At 39.9% G+C, this 7033-nt stretch overlaps 1 long non-coding RNA gene across 1 annotated transcript; it reads right to left on the minus strand.

Annotated features, from left to right (window-relative positions):
- Positions 1 to 3331: 3331 nt before the first annotated feature.
- LOC113844883 (uncharacterized) lies at positions 3332 to 6362 on the minus strand. Its single transcript, XR_005268474.2, has 3 exons — positions 6220 to 6362; positions 3948 to 4867; positions 3332 to 3557 (listed from the first exon to the last, which is right to left on the minus strand). It is a non-coding gene; the product is annotated as an uncharacterized lncRNA (long non-coding RNA).
- Positions 6363 to 7033: the final 671 nt, after the last annotated feature.

Below are 7033 nucleotides of genomic sequence, written 5' to 3' on the forward strand. Positions count from 1 at the left end.
TTGGTAAGCTATAACAAGTGAATAGGATAGTTTCTTTAAAATCTCTTTTCTTCCTTACTTCTCTCTTTATATTGCCTTTGGCATTTTTAAACCTTTAGAGACAGCTGCAGTTTCTTAACAGTTTTCCTGACAGTCTGCACTACTGAAGTAAGACTTTGAGCACACTGGCATCCAAATATGATATCCTATGCTGCCTGACTGATTAATTTTTAACCACCCTCATATCTCAGGAAAAGTAGGCAAACTGGAAATACACAGGTATTTTTCATGTTCTACTGTTGTACTGTGATAAATAGGAAAAGGGTAAATGGGCATCTTAAATCTAGACAGTAAATTTCATGCAGGCCAAAGCAAGGTTTTTTATTTTCCCCACAGTCCCAAGGATTAGAATTGGAGGAGAAAAATAAAATAATAATAATAATAATGAAAGCTGAAAATGTTTCTATTAAGTCATTTTAACAGAAACTGGAAGAGGTTTTTGCTGTTAAGTTTTGCTGTTTAGATTGAGGCTATGAGATTTGTTTAATTTAGAGGAGGATCTTGACACTTAATCCTCTATCAAATATGAAGACATGGAGTCAGGTCCTGTTTCAAATTCTCCCAATGTTGGTGTTCCAGTTTGCTCATCTTACCCACCCAGCAATTTCACTACTCCAGCTTGTCTTTTTTCCCTCAAAGTTTTCTTGAGAATCATTGAAAGGTTTCATTTTTGTTCTGCTGTGGAATGAAAATCATCAAAATCTTGACATCTGGGGCTTTGGGGTTCCTCTTTTTTCCCCTTAATGGAATGAGATTGCTGGTTTTAGTCTGCCTCCATGTACTGGACTGACTCTCAATTCAAACTACCATTACTGTGAGAAAGATGATTTAGTTTGGGTATCAGTTCCCTGGGACCTGCAACCTGTCTGGCAAAGACATGTCATCAGGTAGGCTTCACCTCATTTAAATGCCATTATTCTAAGGACTTGCTCAATCTTTGTATCCTGAAGTGGGAGAGAGACTGCAGAGAATGGAAAGACGGATGGCAGGCTTGGATGAATGCCCCGGTTAGATTCTCTATATTAGATTGTCATGCTTTTCCTGGCCCAGATGCTAACATCTAACACATTTTTAATACTATTGCCTGTTGAGATCCTATTAGAAAATGATTCAGAGTCTGGAAAGTTACAGGGGGAGGGGGCAGGGAGAAGTTAATTCCCTAGGAATAATACAGTCATTATGTGTACACACAATCCAATATGTAACTTGGGTTTTTTATAGACTCTCTACCATTCTCTACACTAGCTTTTTAAAATTGCAGTCACACTCATTATGAAGTAAATGCCTAATGCAACTGATTCTCAAAACAGTTTGTAATTTACATTCATATTGGAAATAAAAGTAATGACCTGCGATAGCTTATTAGTGGCCTTGCAAATGTTCATTATTTCTTTTCTCTTTGTCTTTCTTCTGGTTTTCCACCCCCATGCTAAAAGACAGGGGAGCTTAAAGATTTAGACTACCTTTAGAGCTATCCATCTCTAATGACCCATGAAAATGCACATATGATTCCTGAATGAGGAAATCATCATCCCCTGGTGTTTAAAAGGGTATAAGTGTGTTCACTTAGCAATCCATGAGGAAGCTAGTTATTCCAGATACTTGTCAGGAATTACTTTATATTTACGCTCAGGAGATATATTTTTTTAATTGTTCTGAAATATCAGATCAAATACTGAGCAGGCCACATAGTCCCTGAAAAAGATACAGACACTTGGGAGTTTGAACACAGGTTGTTTCTAATGATATCCTGGGTACTGCTACACCACCACGGCAAAGGTTTATTTTGCTCCAACTTGCATGGAGATGCACAAGAGGGCTCCTGACCTCCCCATGCCCTAAGACAGCTTCCCCTTACAGCTGCTGCGTAGGCACTAAATGGCTCTCAGTAATTGGTGCGCATCAACATAGTCCACCTCCGTGGGCTTCTCTGCTGGCTGAAGACAACATAGCATCTGCCATGCAGATGATCCTTGGATTGCTGAGGGAAATGACGCAGGAGAGAGACAACATGGGGCTGCAGTGAATCTTTGCATTACTTCCTCCTGGGAGCAGGACTTCATGAACTGTGTTGCTCTCGGCTGGCGTTATCATTGCTCATCCTTAAAAATATGCTGCCTGAAGTCCTCAGGCCTCCAGCACTGCTCCCTGTTTGTCTTCTTTGTGGTGGCTCTTGCCACAGCATTGGCTGTTAGTGTGGTCTTACAAAATGCTTTCTCTGCCAAAAGCCTTACTGCAAAAGTTACATGGGATGAAGCCTCCCGTATCCCACGTGGCTTGAGCACACTCTGCTGTAGTGTGTTCTTAGAGGAAATGAATGTGAAAAAATCAGATTTATGCTTAGTTTCTCTCTACACAAGTGATTTTTCTTCCTCATTAGCCATCAAGACTTGTATACTGATTAGTGCTGGTAGGGGCAGGCCCTAATGCAAACCTCTTTAGAATAAAAAGTAGAACATTGCTTGCCTGAAGTCTTTCATAAGTACTTACTAGAAATTTCACTGACTACTCTCTATGTATGCAAAGGGATTATTTTGGCAATATATGCATGAAACAAAACCTGGTCACATGCTTAAAAGCATTACCTATTGTTGGAATTTGGGCTATTCAGTCCAGCCATTAGATCACACCCAATAACTCTGTAAAAATTGATTTTTCCATCATAAGGTCAAATCACTTTTATGGAATTGCTTCAAGCAGGTTCCTACAAAGCACAATGCTCCTCTGTGAGCCACCAGCCACCAGCACCACGACTCTTAGCTGGCTTGCTGATACTTATATTAGGTCATCAAAAATGAGGTTTGACTGAGCTTGGACAAAACTAGCTCATTTGACCTGTCGGATTTCTTTTAAAAGAAGCAAGTCAAGGAATGCTTGTTTTCAGTCCTCTGATCTGCATTCTTGTCTAAACTCTGAAAGAACCCCTCTGTGACTGGTGAGACAAGGTGACCATGCTGGAAGCATCTTCTTCCCTCTGTGCTGGAAAGCAGCTGCTCTGAGCCCTGTCTTGTGTCTACTTCTCTCAGAAACAAAAGCTCAGTCCTTGGTTTCTCATATCTTGCATGCATTAAGTTGTTTTCTTTTTGAAAGTTTTAGCTCTATTCTTATTCAGATCTTAACACACTCATTGACTTCCCTCCTTCCATGTGTATGCTGGTGTGTCAGGAGTTAGCTTTGCCCACCGGGCTCTTGTCAGATGTGATGGTAACCTCCTCTTCCAAATTCCCCTTCAAAATGAGATCGTTCTCACTTTGTTCATTATAAACTGACTACACAGTACCACCTGCTGATGGACCAGCATCACAAACCTGGCTTTTATTATTGCTTTGTCAAAGGCTGAGTTGTCTGTGACAGCCTTGCTCCTTAGGAAGGGGCCTATGTAAGAGGTAGGAATGCTCTCGTGTTTGTGCAGCGCTGGAGACTCGCTCATCTGCTACCACTTAGCAGAAGGATAATGCTGTATCAGAAGGAAACTTGGGCTTTGGAAGAAAGAGTGAATAGTCTCCATTTCTCAGAGCCTAAAAGGGCAGGAAAAAATAGAACGTAAGCCAGCAGGCCTAAGGCTATTCTCATTTACATCAGAATCTGCATAGGCCATGTAGAAGGATAAAGACTAGTAATCATCTGAATCTACTTTTGTCACTCATCCCAAGGCTCAGGAATGAAGTATTTGAGTATCAAGGTCGTTATGTTTCATTAGTCTTCATTAACGTGAGAGCTGATCTTGGTCTGATCTCTTATTTCAAAAGCTGTTACCACAGAGGCACTAAGCTCCTTATCTTCCCCAAAACTCAGGAAGCAAGTTAGTGTAATCTCAAGTTAGGAAGCACATTTGCGCTTTTGCTATGAGACCCATTTAGTGAAGTATTGATTATAATTTTTCAGTTGATTCTGAACCTGACACTCACCCAGGAAAGTTCCAGTAACTTCTGGCCCAATAAAAGCTCACAGGATCTGCCCCTTCCTAGGAAACAAAATCAGTGGAATAGCAGCCAGATAACTGTCAAAGAGAAGCAGCACAAAGCCAAGAAAAAGAGGCGACAGAGCCAGAACTTGGTATTTTGCAAATCCAGATTCTCAGCTCCTTCAATTATCTATAGTGCAATTAAGAACAGTTAGCCCTATGTCCAATAAAACATTGTCGCTTTCAAGAACTTCCTTTCTCCCCAATTTGCATGGTTTTCTTTCTCTCCTCTCTCTTTTTTTTTTTTTTTCTTTTAAGATGTGAAATACTTTGGTGCATGGGTTTTGGTTTAGGAAGGCTTGCTTTTTTCTTTTCATTTCATCAGGACAGAGTTCCATTTGTTCAGCATCTGCACAGGACAACATCTGGAGCCTCAGGAAATTCAGCTGCTCTGTGTATGACGCTTAAATGAAATTACTTTTTCATGCACTTCAGAAGAGTATCAAGAGCATCTCTCTGACCAAACAGGGCCTTTTGTTCTCCTCCAGCAAGTGTTTCTCATTAAAAATGTCATCTCCCTAACAAATTGCTTCATTGCCTCTGCAGCTGGGGTTATTGTTTTCATGGTTTTGTACTTGTGTGATTCTCTAAGGGAGCAAAAAGCTAGGGGATGCAGGGCTTGCTTTCTTCTCTATTTGCCCCATGCATGTCGTGCTTTGATTTGCCACTTTTGAGGCGGACTGCCATATATTTACCTCCTTACCTTCTGGAACCGCACAGCACTCCAGCTGCCTGCTCAAGGCTGCTCTAGGATGCCAGATCTGTCCATAGGCATCACAGTTTGTAGCAGCATGGGATTATCGGTGGTCCCGTCGACCTGCTGAGCTGCTCTTTGACCTTTGCATCTTGGATCTCTTGGGGCTGCTGTGCTTGCACAGCCACAGAGAGCAAGAGCAATGAAAAAGCAAAGTGAGAAGAGAGAAATAGCCATTTAAAGCTGGGATGTGAAAGATGATTTTTAAATGAGACAAATCTGCTCCTTTCTTAAGAACTGCAAGGTTTGGTATTTTCTCCATTTATTTTTCCTGAGGAGAGGATGCAGGGAAATTGGGGTTGCAAGAAAACCTAAATTACCCTTTGAGACTAGGGTAGTTTGTTGTGACTTTTCTTGAAAGGTCTGATCAGAAATTAACCCAGCAGCTGAGAAGAAACTGGAGGAGTTCCTCATGCCTTTGTTTCAAAGGGAGACAACAGTAGTCTGTACCTAATGTAACAGGCTCTGATAGAGCAGAGTACGTGCAGTCCCTTTTAAGAGCAAGCAACCCTGTAATAAACTTCACCTAGCAGCACAGGCCTGAAGGAGCTGTACAATTTCAGTGAAGAACTGCTTAGAAAATGTCAAAACTTCAGAAAATATTCTGCAGGCAGAATGCCATTTAAACTCCAAACATAAAAACTCATTTTTCTCACCTCTCACTTTTCAACCTGGATTGCCTCCTTTGTCCATTTGAAAAACATGTGTTATTTTTATTTTATTTCTTATTTTTTCTCCAACTGAAGAGAGATATATGCCAAAATCCGAAAATCACAGAATACTTCAGGTTGAAAGAGACCTCTAGAGGTCATCTAGACCAGCCTTCACTCAAAGCATGGACAGCTTTGAAGTGTAATTTCAAACAGCAAGTTATAAATAATCTAGAGGCTACCTCTCACTTGCATAAATTTTCACTGCATGGTAACACACTACCTGATTAACCTGATCTCTTTTTTTTTTTTTTCTTTTTTTTTTTTCTTTTTTTCTTTTTTTTTCAGGTGACTACAAATTGCTCCTTAATAATTTCATCTACCATATAAACTTGCTGGGTAAGAATTTTGTACAGGTTTATTTCTCACTTTCCTAGGGCTAGTCTTACAGTATTTGCAGTTGTCTTTTACTGGGAATGCAAGTTTTAAGCTTTTCAAATGTCAAGAGCTACTGAGAAATAGTGGGAAAAACAATCAAACAAACAGAAAAACAAGCATCAGAAATCAGAATGTAAATAAACCCCCTCAGACTTATAATTCTCAAAAAAATCTCATTATTATTTAGACATGCTGATGATGCTTGGAGCTTGTTCTTGTTATTCCAATTTCGCCTTTGTTTATAAATGGGCGAGAATGGTTGCAAGATTTTCCTCTTTTGCTGACTGATTTCTTAATGGGCCAGTTTCTAGGTTTATTTCTCTATTTCATCTGGGACACAAGCAACCATTTAGCTCACAAACCACAACAGTTACCTTTGGCTGTCTCAGGCACAACTGATTTTGCTATGTCACCTCTCGTCCGCCCGTTCCAGTTCCACCCAAGGAAAAAAGTTCCCCTGTGTTAAATATAGCAGCCAGCCTTCCTGTGTGGCAGGTCCTTTTCAGGCTGCAGCAGGAACATTGGGCACCACACTGTGGAAAATAAGTATGTAGCAGTTGTAAATACAGGCATATATATTTATATATGTATAAAACGGTGCTAGAACCCACAGTCTATAATTTGTGGGTGACCTTTAACTACATGAGGATAAATGGTTACAAATGAGGACCTCTGGTCTTGGCTGTTGTAACCTATTTTCTTACTCCTGTTAGTAAATCAAAAAACATGTATATCTTTTTTTTTTTTTTTTTTTTTTTTTTTTTTTTTTTTTAATGTAACATTTGGCTTAGATTTAAACTGGGATAACTGAACAAAGTGGAAAACCAAACAAATAAATATGATTATCCTGCTATGTTTCGTTTCATGGAATCAGGTTCTGAAGTAGCCAAAGCCTGTGAGATACTTTAAGGCTGCGAGAAACATGCTATTCCCATAATGAAATCTACTCTCTGAATTAGGTCTTTGTGCTATTAGGAGCTTTTTCTTCTGTTTATTTTGCTACAAGATTGCATTTTTACTGGAACCAAATGGCATGTGAAAATTCTGATTTTCTGAGGCCCTTGAGTGATGGAGCTGGTGACGTGAAGGCCACTTCTTGCAGCACTAACTATAAACACAGGGCACATTCAGTCTCCAAGATCCAGGGTGCTCAAAGACATTAATTTTGATATTTACCATTAAGGGCTA

Source organism: Anas platyrhynchos, chromosome 11, assembly GCF_047663525.1.
Source record: "Anas platyrhynchos isolate ZD024472 breed Pekin duck chromosome 11, IASCAAS_PekinDuck_T2T, whole genome shotgun sequence".
Classification (NCBI taxonomy): Eukaryota; Metazoa; Chordata; class Aves; order Anseriformes; family Anatidae; genus Anas; species Anas platyrhynchos.